Consider the following 15,751-nt stretch of genomic DNA (forward strand, 5'->3'; position numbering starts at 1 on the left):
GCCAAGATTAAAACACACATCATGCATAATTTAGGTAGATATGTGAATGAATGAAGGGAGTGTTTAGCACACATCCTGCCGAGTTATTCCCTTCGATTTTATGAAAGTTTCTTGTACATTACATAATCTTGATTATGAACCAAAGTTGCACATCACAATTAGGTTCATGATTAGAGACATTTGATCAAATCCACACATCATATGGTTGATCATATCCAAGTGAAACAAACTCAAGAAATAGGTAGATGAATGAGTACAAACTAACTTGACAAACATGGACGTAGTTGAGCAATGGTGAAACCGAATCCCTAGTTTCATTTCCATTGACACTATCCCATTACATTAGTTGTTGATTCATTTATTTGTGTTTACTTCATTTTCTCATGCTTTCAAGTTACAACAACAAATCTGTCTATTTAGACTAGTTTGATTCATTTCCAAATCTGCCTAGTTTGTTTAGTTTGATTCATTTCTTAGAGTTCTTGCAAAACAAGTAGTTACATAGGTCCAATTAGTCCCTGCGGATTCGACACCCTTGCTTGTGCCATTATACTAAATATATTCTAGCATTAGGAAGGAATTATACATCAACAAAAATGGCGCCGTTGCCGGGGACTGATTTCAGTCCCTTGTAATTGCTTGTTTGCTTGTTTGCTATTTTGATTAGTGTCAAGGTTCATAACTTGTCAAATTGATAACTGGAAGTTGATTTAAGTTGCATACATTTCATGTGTGGAAAAGAATCCCTTAGCCATTCCATTATCCATTGGTATTACATCAATTTGCTTTACAATCTGCTTTCGTTATAATCTGTCCTTTTAATTGCATTTCGTCCAAATACAATTTCTCCCCATATTTTGTTATGTTTTAGGCTTAGAATCTGTCTTATCTTGTGTTTTGAAGCATTTTGAGTCAAGCTCAAACCTAATTTTCGTCCAAAATTGAGTTTAGTGTCAAAACTGCCCAGTTTGTGTTTTTAGGCAGTTTTGAGAGTTTTTAGCTTGTTTTGAGTCTTGTGAATCTGTTTTGAGTCCCTTGAGTCCTTTCAAACGTTTTTAAGTTTAGTTTTATTCATTTCATTGTTGTTTGCTAGTTGATTTTCATTCACAATTGTGTATTTTATTTCAGGTAGTATATGTCAAATAGACTTGTTGAGTTAGGCCAAAGAATTGAACGGTTAAAGGGCCACACTGTGGACAACTTTGTGCCATCAAGTTCATCCCTAATCTGTGAGGAAGAGGAAAGGACTTCACCTAGTTCAACAAGTAAAGGATCTGAGCAATTTGATTGGGAAAGAGAGGAAGAGATGGCGGGCAACCAAGATGAACTTAGAGCTTTGGAGGACTTTGCTCAACCAATCATACCAAATTCACCTTCATGCATCTTGCTGCCCACAGAAGCTAGAAACTATGATCTCAAATCTTCACATTTTCATATGTTTCCCTCATTTTATGGCTTACCTAATGAAGACCCTTTAGCTCATATTAAAGAATTTTACAATGTTGTGAGTGGTTTACCTTTGCAGGGAGTGAGTGAAGCGAATTTGAGGATGAGAGTGTTTCCTTACACCTTGAAAGATAAGGCCAAGAGTTGGTTGATGACTCTAACACCAGGTTCCCTCACCACATGGGATGCCGTGGCTAAGAAGTTCTTGGAGAAGTTCTTTTCCACTCAAAAGACAGCCACATTAAGGGGACAAATCTTCAACTTCAAACAAGATGAGGGTGAACCTTTCAATGAGTGTTGGGAGCGTTTTAAAGGCCTCTTGTTGCAATGTCCACACCATGGGTTACCTTTTCACTTACAAATGCAAATTTTTTATGATGGACTAACCCAAAATTGTCAATCAACTGTGGATAATGCAGCAGGTGGAGCATTGAAGAAAAAGAATGCTCAAGAGTCATATAACATTTATGAGATGTTGGGGTCTAATGCTCAACACAAAGATTTAAGGGGTAAGAAAGTTGGAGTCTATGAAACAAGTTCTAATCATGAGCTTTTGTTGCAGGTAGCTAACCTAGAAAGGAAGCTTGAATCCGTGCTCAACATGGTGCCAAAAGCTAATGAAGTGTGTGCTATTTGCAACATACCAAGCCATCCTACTCACCAATGTCCATCTAGGGAAGCTTACCCCGAGTATGTTCAAGAACAAGTGAACCTCATGAATTCTTACAACCAAAGGCCAAGGAATGATGTGTATTCAAATACATATAACTCAAGTTGGAGAGATCATCCCAACCTTTCATGGAAGAACAACAATCAATTCCAAAATTTCCAACCAAAACCTGCCACTAGCCTTGAGGACACGGTTAAATTGTTAGCCCAAAACACCTTGCAATTCCAACATTCCACCAATAGCACACTCCAACAACATTCAGCCGCCCTAACCAAAATGGAGACACAATTGGGGCAGATTGCAGATGCCTTGAACCAAAGAGAGGTTGGGAAGTTTCCAAGCCAACCCGTGATACTCCAAAGGAACCAAGAGCAAGCCAAAACAATCACTACACTTAGAAGTGGTAAGGTTATTGATAATAGAGTTGGCAATGAAGTTACTAATGAATATGATCATGTGAATGCAGGTGTCACTCAAGGAGACAATGAGAAATCAATTGAGGAACCAAGCCATGCCACTTCCTCACTAGAAGCACCAAATCTTCACAAGGCCGAGAAACCATACACTCCACCAATACCATTCCCTGGAAGACTTGCCAAGAGCAAGCAGGATAAGTCATTCAAAGAAATTTTTGATATACTAAGCAAAGTGAATGTTAACTTACCTTTGCTTGATGTCATTAGGAACATGCCGGCATATGGGAAGTTCTTCAAGGAGTTAAACAGCTACAAAAGGAAGTATGGACCACATGAGAAGGTAGTGGTGTCTGAGAATGTGAGTGCAGTTTTGCAAAGAAAACTTCCACCAAAGCTCAAGGATCCAGGCAGTTTCTCTATCAACATCACCATAGGGGACAAGAAAGTAGAGAAGGCAATGCTTGATTTGGGTGCTAGCATCAACTTAATGCCTTATTCAGTGTACCTTCAACTAGGTTTGGGAGATTTGAAAGCCACCACCATTTCATTACAACTTGCAGACAGATCAGTTAAATATCCAAGAGGTATAGTAGAAGATATCCTAGTTCAAGTTGATAAACTAATATTGCCTGCAGATTTTGTAGTGTTGGACATGGAAGAAGCTCCTATACATGATCGTGAGTTGCCTATATTGCTTGGGAGACCCTTCATGGCCACGGCCAAGACCATCATTGATGTGCAAAATGGACTCCTCACTATGACAGTGTTAGGAGAGACAGTTCAATTCAAAGTGTTTGAATCTCTTGCTCATCCTTCTTCATCTCTTGATTGTTATGCCATTGATGTGCTTGATTCACTTGTATTCTCTAAGTTCTTGCAGGCACAATCGAATGAACCCTTACAAACTGTTTTGAGTCAATCTCAAGATGAGTTTGATGAAGAAGATGCACTCATGGAAGAAGTAGCTGCCTTGGAAGCATTGGCATTGTATCCTTTGAATGTTTCACCTATTGTAGAGCCTTTAGAATCATCAATGTCACATTTAACTCCTTCCACTGTTAAGGCACCAAAACTTGAACTTAAGCCACTCTCACCACATCTAAAATATGCATATCTAGCTGAATTTGAAACTCTTCCAATTATCATAGCTTCTGATCTCACCCCAATTGAAGAAGATAAACTAATTAGGGTGTTAAAAGAGTTCAAATCAGTTTTTGGTTGGTCTATTGCAGATATCAAGGGAATAAGCCCTACCATGTGCATGCATAGGATTCTCTTGGAGGAAGGGGCAAAGTCAACCCGTGAGCCACAAAGAAGACTTAACCCACACATGAAGGAAGTTGTTAGGAATGAGGTGTTGAAATTGTTAGATGTGGGGATCATATATCCCATCTCTGATAGCAAATGGGTGAGTGCTATTCAGGTGGTGCCTAAGAAGGTGGGAATCACAGTAATGAGAAATGAAAACAATGAGCTTGTGCCCACAAAGCCCACGGCCAGTTGGCGTGTTTACACCGATTACAGGAAGTTGAATTCTAGCACTAGAAAAGATTACTTTCCTATGCCTTTCATAGATCAAATGCTTGAGAGATTGGCAGGTTACTCACATTATTGTTTTCTGGATGGATACTCAGGTTACAATCAAATTGCAATCGCTCCGGAGGATCAAGAGAAAACAACCTTTACTTGCCCCTTTGGCACATTTGCATATAGGAGAATGCCTTTTGGACTCTGCAATGCTCCAGCAACATTCCAAAGATGTATGTTGGCCATCTTCTCTGACATGGTAGAAAGGTTCATTGAGGTATTTATGGATGACTTCTCAGTGTTTGGTTCCTCTTTTGATGAATGTTTTAACCATCTATCGTTAGTACTTCAAAGATGTCAGGAAACAAATTTGGTTCTCAATTGGGAAAAGTGCCAATTTATGGTGAAACAAGGAATTGTGTTGGGACATGTAATCTCTAGTAAAGGAATGGAGGTGGATAAAGCCAAAATTGACGTCATCACTAATATGGTAGCCCCCACCATTGTGAAGGGAGTAAGAAGTTTTTTGGGCCATGCGGGTTTTTATCGTCGTTTCATTAAGAACTTTTCAATGATCACTCGTCCATTATGCAATCTGTTAGCTAAAGATGTTGTATTTCATTTTGATAAGGCTTGTATGGATGCTTTCAATACTTTGAAATATGAACTAACCTCAGCCCCTATTATTATGGCACCAGATTGGTCGTTACCTTTTGAATTAATGTGTGATGCCTCTGACTATGCTATTGGTGCAGTTTTAGGGCAAAGGGTGAACAAGCTTCCACATGTGATCTACTATGCAAGCAGGACTCTGCATGATGCTCAACTTAACTATTCCACAACTGAAAAGGAGTTGCTTGCTGTTGTTTTTGCCTTAGAAAAGTTTAGGTCATATCTTGTGGGATCTAAAGTTATTGTGTTTTCTGATCATGTAGCCCTTAGGTACTTGATGACAAAGAAGGATGCTAAACCACGCTTGATTAGATGGATACTCTTACTACAAGAGTTTGACTTGGAAATTCGAGATAAGAAAGGCAGTGATAATGTTGTGGCTAACCATTTGTCCAGGCTTAATGAAAACCATGGAGTTGGACAACCTTTGCCCCTAAATGAATCATTTCCAGATGAACAACTCCTTATTGTTCAAGAACAAGAACCATGGTATGCGGATTTTGTTAATTATCTTGCTTGTGGTATAATGAGAAATGACCTTTCTTTTCAGGAAAGAAAGAAGTTCCTTGCCATGGTAAAGCACTACGTTTGGGACGAACCATATTTGTTTAAATATTGCCCTGATCAAATCATTAGGAGATGTGTCCCAGAGAGTGAGCAACAAAGCATTCTAACATTTAGCCATACATTAGCATGTGGAGGACATTTTGGTGCCAAAAAGACATCTCTAAAGGTTTTACAATCTGGTTTCTTTTGGCCTACTTTATTCAAAGATGCTTTTGACTTTTGTTCTAAGTGTGATAGGTGCCAGAAAATGGGGAACATTAGCCGAAGAAATGAGATGCCATTGAACAACATTTTGGTGGTGGAGCTCTTTGATGTTTGGGGAATCGATTTTATGGGACCATTTCCATCCTCTTTTGGCTACTTATACATATTAGTGGCAGTGGATTACGTATCCAAATGGGTTGAAGCCATTGCTACAAGAACTAATGATCATAAGGTTGTGTTGAATTTTCTTAAGGATATGATTTTTTGCAGGTTTGGAACCCCAAGAGCTATTATTAGTGATGGTGGCAGCCATTTTTGCAACAAACCCTTTGAATCCTTGATGAAGAAATACAACATCAATCACAAAGTGGCAACCCCGTACCATCCTCAAACATCAGGACAAGTGGAGATTAGCAATAGGGAGATCAAGAACATTTTGATGAAGACTGTGAGCCCTACAAGGAAGGATTGGTCATTGAGGTTAAATGATGCACTATGGGCATATAGAACAGCATACAAGACCCCCATTGGCATGAGTCCTTATCGCCTTGTGTTTGGGAAAGCTTGTCATTTGCCAATGGAGCTTGAACACCGTGCATATTGGGCCATCAAGAAGTTCAACTTTGATTACAAGGATGCTGGAGTAGCAAGGAAGCTCCAACTTAATGAGTTAGAAGAGCTTAGAAATGAGGCATATGAGAATGCCAAAATCTACAAGGAACGGACTAAGCTCTATCATGACAAGGCCATCCTAAGGAAGGAGTTTCACCAAGGTATGAAGGTACTTTTGTATGACTCACGTTTGAGACTTTTTCCAGGAAAACTGAAGTCTAGGTGGGTGGGACCATTCAAAGTGCTGCAAACATTTCCCCATGGAGCTGTGGAGATAGAGAACATGAAGAATGGCACTTCTTTTAAAGTCAACGGGCAGCGATTGAAACCATACTTGGATAAAGTGGAGGAAGAACAAGTGTATCAAGTCGTAGATGTTCTTGAATTTATAACACCATGAACAAGCTACCATGTCTTGCCTAGACATTAAATAAAGCGCTTGCTAGGAGGCAACCTAGTGTGGTTTGTGTTATTTCCTTATTTTGTGTTTATGTTATTACCATTCCATTTTCTTTGCCTAATTGCATTGCATACAATTTTAAACATCGAGGACAATGTTTAGGTTAGGTTTGGGGGTGGGATGGAAGATGTGTTTTGTGTTATGTTTGTTTGAGGTGTTAGTTTCGGTTAAGAGTGTTTTTGCATGCTAATACGAAGGTATATGAGGACTATGTTTGGAAACAAACGATTGGGTTGCTATGGAAAAGAGTTGCATCTTGTTGTCATTTATAAAGCTATAACTCTTGAAATTATGATGATAGAGGTACCATACTCAAATTCTGGAAGAAGAATAGTGGAGACTACCCTAGTGAGTTATTTTGAGCCTAATTGCTTCTTTGAGAGGGTTTAAAGTGTTCCTACTCCTATCTTTTTCTTTCATTTTCACTTTAAATGATCTCATTACTTCTATTTCGTTTGGATGCTAAGAATCATTCTCCTTTGCAGATACCATGTATTTAGTATCATTCATGAATGAACTCAATGAGATGATGTTAGGCTATGCATGTTTAACTACTAAAAGGCTTAAATCCTACCCATTTGTGTGCTCCATTCACCCTCGTTGCAGCCAAACACTTTAGCCTAACTCTTTCATCACCCACACCATACTCTACCCATTCTAGCCCATTACAAGCCATACCTTATAGTTTGGGGAATACCAAGGTGATGAAGACTAAAGGTAAATTGAGCTTAGAACAAGATTGTGGCATGTACCGAGGGCACCTATGTTGAAGATGCTTCTAAAAAAAAAAAGTTATAAAAAAAAAAAAAAGAGAAGAGAATTAAAATGGATACAAGTTCCAAATCTCCTCATTATAAGACATAGGGCCTGGATGCCAAAAACAAAGAAGAAAGAAAACAAATGCAAGTGAAGAGCATGATCCTCAAGAACACTTTGGTATGCCCCAAGCTCTAGTATTTCATATCACTTCTCTCGTAACCTATACCCTAAGCCTTGCATTACAACCCTGAGAAAGACCTAACTGATCATTGAGGATGTATTCATGGGTGATGGTAAGTGTGCGTATTTCTATATTCTTAGCATTTGATTCATTTCATGAGATCTACTCAGAAACTGTGCTTCCATTTCAGATTTCATATGTGAGAATTTTGATTCCCTTTACATAATTTCACTCATATATGTTGTTGAGAGACTAAACCTTATGATCTGAGTGAAAACTTGAGTGGAAGCTGTGAGGAGTAGAGTTGAGGCGAATTCTATCTTAAACATTTGGGTATGGTGACTTTGAAGTTGTAAGATATGGAGAAATATCTTTATACTTGACAATTGATACGATTTTTGAAGTGGCAAACTTTTGAGTTTGAATGTAAAACATGGCTATCATTGGGTCTTATTAGTTTGTTTAAAGCATGTTTTAACCAAGTTGTTTGCAGATTTTGTGAATGTTTGTGGGTGTCATCACTGTAAACCCTCAGGAGACACAACTCCTCCAACTAGGGACACCTAGGGGTTCAAAGGCTTGTTGCACATGCTCAGTGCAATCGGTTGGCCAGCGAAAGTGGTTTAGTTAGATGTTTGGGTTTTTGTGTGTTTTAGTTTTAAGTTTTCTCGAGGACTAGCAAAAACCAGGTTTGGGGGTATTTGATAAGTCATATTTTGCATGCATGTATATCTTTCTTATTTGGCGTCTTTGTATTGTTTTTGGATTAAACTAGTTGCATTTTATATTGTTTGGTGTTAGTGTGCAGCCAAATGTGTAATAAGATCAATTGGAAGGCAAATGAAGGAATGTGGTGCAATTCGGCCATATTGGGTGAATCTAAACAAGGCATAAACATTGAAGTCGATTTGGGTGGTTCCAACACCAAAACATGCATTCACATGCATGTTCAAACACCTTGCCGAGCACTCACATGCATTTCCAGGTCCCTTATGCATTTCCAACACCGAAACAGATCACCTTTGCATTTCCAACTTCTCATGTCATCCCATCAGATTATGCACTTCTAAAACATCAAAACATGCATTCACATGCATGTCCACAACCTGACCGTGCATTCCATTACCCTTCTCCATTTCATCTTTGCAGAAATCCACATGCTTGCACATCTCCCTTTTGTTATTCACCCATTATTCCAGAAATTCACTCATTCCTTGTTCATGCCGTGTGCTTTATTCCCCTTTCCAGATTTGTACAAATAATTTCTGGTGATCCAATTCACCTTTGCAGGTTCCACTCACTTGTTGCAGCAAGGGCACATGCTTCTCTGAATACATTAACACATACTTGCAAATCTTGTCCATGCCATGCGTCCACTACCTCAGAAACCCATCATTCCAGCTGACTTATGCACTGCCATCTGAATTAAACATATTCCAGATCCAATCTGAATGTTGGAGACACATTCTTTTCTATAAAACAAGTCTCACTTCATGCAAGAGCGGGTTCCGCATATTTCTTCTTCATTCAGTCCATTACACACATATAGCTTCTCCCATTTCACTCCATTCTCTGTCCATTTTCTGTCCCAAGGGCAGAAACCATTCAACCAAGCCATTCTACCTTCATCCGCACCACATTTGGAGAAGCAACACCAAGGAACTCTTCAAGGACTTCAACATCAGTTTTGCTTCAAGGGTTTCTTCTTATTAATTCTATGTTCATTCATGTTTTATATTTTTATGTTAAATCTCTTGTAAACATGAATTGTAACTAATCCTCCTCTAGGGATTCGATGTAACCTTGCAAAGTTTGCCATGTAATTAAGTTAGAATGCTCAGTTTGTCCATCTATTTCTTGTTTCATTCTCTGATTTAATGGTGACTTAGTGTGTTGATTTTAATGTTTGATCATCATTTGAATTAATCACTAAGTTGTGTAGCCAAGATTAAAACACACATCATGCATAATTTAGGTAGATATGTGAATGAATGAAGGGAGTGTTTAGCACACATCCTGCCGAGTTATTCCCTTCGATTTTATGAAAGTTTCTTGTACATTACATAATCTTGATTATGAACCAAAGTTGCACATCACAATTAGGTTCATGATTAGAGACATTTGATCAAATCCACACATCATATGGTTGATCATATCCAAGTGAAACAAACTCAAGAAATAGGTAGATGAATGAGTACAAACTAACTTGACAAACATGGACGTAGTTGAGCAATGGTGAAACCGAATCCCTAGTTTCATTTCCATTGACACTATCCCATTACATTAGTTGTTGATTCATTTATTTGTGTTTACTTCATTTTCTCATGCTTTCAAGTTACAACAACAAATCTGTCTATTTAGACTAGTTTGATTCATTTCCAAATCTGCCTAGTTTGTTTAGTTTGATTCATTTCTTAGAGTTCTTGCAAAACAAGTAGTTACATAGGTCCAATTAGTCCCTGCGGATTCGACACCCTTGCTTGTGCCATTATACTAAATATATTCTAGCATTAGGAAGGAATTATACATCAACAAAAATGGCGCCGTTGCCGGGGACTGATTTCAGTCCCTTGTAATTGCTTGTTTGCTTGTTTGCTATTTTGATTAGTGTCAAGGTTCATAACTTGTCAAATTGATAACTGGAAGTTGATTTAAGTTGCATACATTTCATGTGTGGAAAAGAATCCCTTAGCCATTCCATTATCCATTGGTATTACATCAATTTGCTTTACAATCTGCTTTCGTTATAATCTGTCCTTTTAATTGCATTTCGTCCAAATACAATTTCTCCCCATATTTTGTTATGTTTTAGGCTTAGAATCTGTCTTATCTTGTGTTTTGAAGCATTTTGAGTCAAGCTCAAACCTAATTTTCGTCCAAAATTGAGTTTAGTGTCAAAACTGCCCAGTTTGTGTTTTTAGGCAGTTTTGAGAGTTTTTAGCTTGTTTTGAGTCTTGTGAATCTGTTTTGAGTCCCTTGAGTCCTTTCAAACGTTTTTAAGTTTAGTTTTATTCATTTCATTGTTGTTTGCTAGTTGATTTTCATTCACAATTGTGTATTTTATTTCAGGTAGTATATGTCAAATAGACTTGTTGAGTTAGGCCAAAGAATTGAACGGTTAAAGGGCCACACTGTGGACAACTTTGTGCCATCAAGTTCATCCCTAATCTGTGAGGAAGAGGAAAGGACTTCACCTAGTTCAACAAGTAAAGGATCTGAGCAATTTGATTGGGAAAGAGAGGAAGAGATGGCGGGCAACCAAGATGAACTTAGAGCTTTGGAGGACTTTGCTCAACCAATCATACCAAATTCACCTTCATGCATCTTGCTGCCCACAGAAGCTAGAAACTATGATCTCAAATCTTCACATTTTCATATGTTTCCCTCATTTTATGGCTTACCTAATGAAGACCCTTTAGCTCATATTAAAGAATTTTACAATGTTGTGAGTGGTTTACCTTTGCAGGGAGTGAGTGAAGCGAATTTGAGGATGAGAGTGTTTCCTTACACCTTGAAAGATAAGGCCAAGAGTTGGTTGATGACTCTAACACCAGGTTCCCTCACCACATGGGATGCCGTGGCTAAGAAGTTCTTGGAGAAGTTCTTTTCCACTCAAAAGACAGCCACATTAAGGGGACAAATCTTCAACTTCAAACAAGATGAGGGTGAACCTTTCAATGAGTGTTGGGAGCGTTTTAAAGGCCTCTTGTTGCAATGTCCACACCATGGGTTACCTTTTCACTTACAAATGCAAATTTTTTATGATGGACTAACCCAAAATTGTCAATCAACTGTGGATAATGCAGCAGGTGGAGCATTGAAGAAAAAGAATGCTCAAGAGTCATATAACATTTATGAGATGTTGGGGTCTAATGCTCAACACAAAGATTTAAGGGGTAAGAAAGTTGGAGTCTATGAAACAAGTTCTAATCATGAGCTTTTGTTGCAGGTAGCTAACCTAGAAAGGAAGCTTGAATCCGTGCTCAACATGGTGCCAAAAGCTAATGAAGTGTGTGCTATTTGCAACATACCAAGCCATCCTACTCACCAATGTCCATCTAGGGAAGCTTACCCCGAGTATGTTCAAGAACAAGTGAACCTCATGAATTCTTACAACCAAAGGCCAAGGAATGATGTGTATTCAAATACATATAACTCAAGTTGGAGAGATCATCCCAACCTTTCATGGAAGAACAACAATCAATTCCAAAATTTCCAACCAAAACCTGCCACTAGCCTTGAGGACACGGTTAAATTGTTAGCCCAAAACACCTTGCAATTCCAACATTCCACCAATAGCACACTCCAACAACATTCAGCCGCCCTAACCAAAATGGAGACACAATTGGGGCAGATTGCAGATGCCTTGAACCAAAGAGAGGTTGGGAAGTTTCCAAGCCAACCCGTGATACTCCAAAGGAACCAAGAGCAAGCCAAAACAATCACTACACTTAGAAGTGGTAAGGTTATTGATAATAGAGTTGGCAATGAAGTTACTAATGAATATGATCATGTGAATGCAGGTGTCACTCAAGGAGACAATGAGAAATCAATTGAGGAACCAAGCCATGCCACTTCCTCACTAGAAGCACCAAATCTTCACAAGGCCGAGAAACCATACACTCCACCAATACCATTCCCTGGAAGACTTGCCAAGAGCAAGCAGGATAAGTCATTCAAAGAAATTTTTGATATACTAAGCAAAGTGAATGTTAACTTACCTTTGCTTGATGTCATTAGGAACATGCCGGCATATGGGAAGTTCTTCAAGGAGTTAAACAGCTACAAAAGGAAGTATGGACCACATGAGAAGGTAGTGGTGTCTGAGAATGTGAGTGCAGTTTTGCAAAGAAAACTTCCACCAAAGCTCAAGGATCCAGGCAGTTTCTCTATCAACATCACCATAGGGGACAAGAAAGTAGAGAAGGCAATGCTTGATTTGGGTGCTAGCATCAACTTAATGCCTTATTCAGTGTACCTTCAACTAGGTTTGGGAGATTTGAAAGCCACCACCATTTCATTACAACTTGCAGACAGATCAGTTAAATATCCAAGAGGTATAGTAGAAGATATCCTAGTTCAAGTTGATAAACTAATATTGCCTGCAGATTTTGTAGTGTTGGACATGGAAGAAGCTCCTATACATGATCGTGAGTTGCCTATATTGCTTGGGAGACCCTTCATGGCCACGGCCAAGACCATCATTGATGTGCAAAATGGACTCCTCACTATGACAGTGTTAGGAGAGACAGTTCAATTCAAAGTGTTTGAATCTCTTGCTCATCCTTCTTCATCTCTTGATTGTTATGCCATTGATGTGCTTGATTCACTTGTATTCTCTAAGTTCTTGCAGGCACAATCGAATGAACCCTTACAAACTGTTTTGAGTCAATCTCAAGATGAGTTTGATGAAGAAGATGCACTCATGGAAGAAGTAGCTGCCTTGGAAGCATTGGCATTGTATCCTTTGAATGTTTCACCTATTGTAGAGCCTTTAGAATCATCAATGTCACATTTAACTCCTTCCACTGTTAAGGCACCAAAACTTGAACTTAAGCCACTCTCACCACATCTAAAATATGCATATCTAGCTGAATTTGAAACTCTTCCAATTATCATAGCTTCTGATCTCACCCCAATTGAAGAAGATAAACTAATTAGGGTGTTAAAAGAGTTCAAATCAGTTTTTGGTTGGTCTATTGCAGATATCAAGGGAATAAGCCCTACCATGTGCATGCATAGGATTCTCTTGGAGGAAGGGGCAAAGTCAACCCGTGAGCCACAAAGAAGACTTAACCCACACATGAAGGAAGTTGTTAGGAATGAGGTGTTGAAATTGTTAGATGTGGGGATCATATATCCCATCTCTGATAGCAAATGGGTGAGTGCTATTCAGGTGGTGCCTAAGAAGGTGGGAATCACAGTAATGAGAAATGAAAACAATGAGCTTGTGCCCACAAAGCCCACGGCCAGTTGGCGTGTTTACACCGATTACAGGAAGTTGAATTCTAGCACTAGAAAAGATTACTTTCCTATGCCTTTCATAGATCAAATGCTTGAGAGATTGGCAGGTTACTCACATTATTGTTTTCTGGATGGATACTCAGGTTACAATCAAATTGCAATCGCTCCGGAGGATCAAGAGAAAACAACCTTTACTTGCCCCTTTGGCACATTTGCATATAGGAGAATGCCTTTTGGACTCTGCAATGCTCCAGCAACATTCCAAAGATGTATGTTGGCCATCTTCTCTGACATGGTAGAAAGGTTCATTGAGGTATTTATGGATGACTTCTCAGTGTTTGGTTCCTCTTTTGATGAATGTTTTAACCATCTATCGTTAGTACTTCAAAGATGTCAGGAAACAAATTTGGTTCTCAATTGGGAAAAGTGCCAATTTATGGTGAAACAAGGAATTGTGTTGGGACATGTAATCTCTAGTAAAGGAATGGAGGTGGATAAAGCCAAAATTGACGTCATCACTAATATGGTAGCCCCCACCATTGTGAAGGGAGTAAGAAGTTTTTTGGGCCATGCGGGTTTTTATCGTCGTTTCATTAAGAACTTTTCAATGATCACTCGTCCATTATGCAATCTGTTAGCTAAAGATGTTGTATTTCATTTTGATAAGGCTTGTATGGATGCTTTCAATACTTTGAAATATGAACTAACCTCAGCCCCTATTATTATGGCACCAGATTGGTCGTTACCTTTTGAATTAATGTGTGATGCCTCTGACTATGCTATTGGTGCAGTTTTAGGGCAAAGGGTGAACAAGCTTCCACATGTGATCTACTATGCAAGCAGGACTCTGCATGATGCTCAACTTAACTATTCCACAACTGAAAAGGAGTTGCTTGCTGTTGTTTTTGCCTTAGAAAAGTTTAGGTCATATCTTGTGGGATCTAAAGTTATTGTGTTTTCTGATCATGTAGCCCTTAGGTACTTGATGACAAAGAAGGATGCTAAACCACGCTTGATTAGATGGATACTCTTACTACAAGAGTTTGACTTGGAAATTCGAGATAAGAAAGGCAGTGATAATGTTGTGGCTAACCATTTGTCCAGGCTTAATGAAAACCATGGAGTTGGACAACCTTTGCCCCTAAATGAATCATTTCCAGATGAACAACTCCTTATTGTTCAAGAACAAGAACCATGGTATGCGGATTTTGTTAATTATCTTGCTTGTGGTATAATGAGAAATGACCTTTCTTTTCAGGAAAGAAAGAAGTTCCTTGCCATGGTAAAGCACTACGTTTGGGACGAACCATATTTGTTTAAATATTGCCCTGATCAAATCATTAGGAGATGTGTCCCAGAGAGTGAGCAACAAAGCATTCTAACATTTAGCCATACATTAGCATGTGGAGGACATTTTGGTGCCAAAAAGACATCTCTAAAGGTTTTACAATCTGGTTTCTTTTGGCCTACTTTATTCAAAGATGCTTTTGACTTTTGTTCTAAGTGTGATAGGTGCCAGAAAATGGGGAACATTAGCCGAAGAAATGAGATGCCATTGAACAACATTTTGGTGGTGGAGCTCTTTGATGTTTGGGGAATCGATTTTATGGGACCATTTCCATCCTCTTTTGGCTACTTATACATATTAGTGGCAGTGGATTACGTATCCAAATGGGTTGAAGCCATTGCTACAAGAACTAATGATCATAAGGTTGTGTTGAATTTTCTTAAGGATATGATTTTTTGCAGGTTTGGAACCCCAAGAGCTATTATTAGTGATGGTGGCAGCCATTTTTGCAACAAACCCTTTGAATCCTTGATGAAGAAATACAACATCAATCACAAAGTGGCAACCCCGTACCATCCTCAAACATCAGGACAAGTGGAGATTAGCAATAGGGAGATCAAGAACATTTTGATGAAGACTGTGAGCCCTACAAGGAAGGATTGGTCATTGAGGTTAAATGATGCACTATGGGCATATAGAACAGCATACAAGACCCCCATTGGCATGAGTCCTTATCGCCTTGTGTTTGGGAAAGCTTGTCATTTGCCAATGGAGCTTGAACACCGTGCATATTGGGCCATCAAGAAGTTCAACTTTGATTACAAGGATGCTGGAGTAGCAAGGAAGCTCCAACTTAATGAGTTAGAAGAGCTTAGAAATGAGGCATATGAGAATGCCAAAATCTACAAGGAACGGACTAAGCTCTATCATGACAAGGCCATCCTAAGGAAGGAGTTTCACCAAGGTATGAAGGTACTTTTGTATG

General features: G+C 38.9%; 2 non-coding genes across 2 annotated transcripts; both read right to left on the minus strand.

The window, feature by feature from the left end:
* Positions 1-1,680: 1,680 nt before the first annotated feature.
* Positions 1,681-1,791, minus strand: LOC148699343 (small nucleolar RNA R71). The gene has a single exon (XR_015966587.1). It is a non-coding gene; the product is annotated as a small nucleolar RNA R71 (small nucleolar RNA).
* A 9,344-nt stretch (positions 1,792-11,135) lies between these two features.
* On the minus strand, positions 11,136-11,246 carry LOC148699344 (small nucleolar RNA R71). Its single transcript, XR_015966589.1, has one exon. It is a non-coding gene; the product is annotated as a small nucleolar RNA R71 (small nucleolar RNA).
* Positions 11,247-15,751: the final 4,505 nt, after the last annotated feature.

Source organism: Pyrus communis, chromosome 1 (assembly GCF_041283825.1).
Source record: "Pyrus communis isolate YQ-2024b chromosome 1, ASM4128382v1, whole genome shotgun sequence".
Lineage (NCBI taxonomy): Eukaryota > Viridiplantae > Streptophyta > Magnoliopsida > Rosales > Rosaceae > Pyrus > Pyrus communis.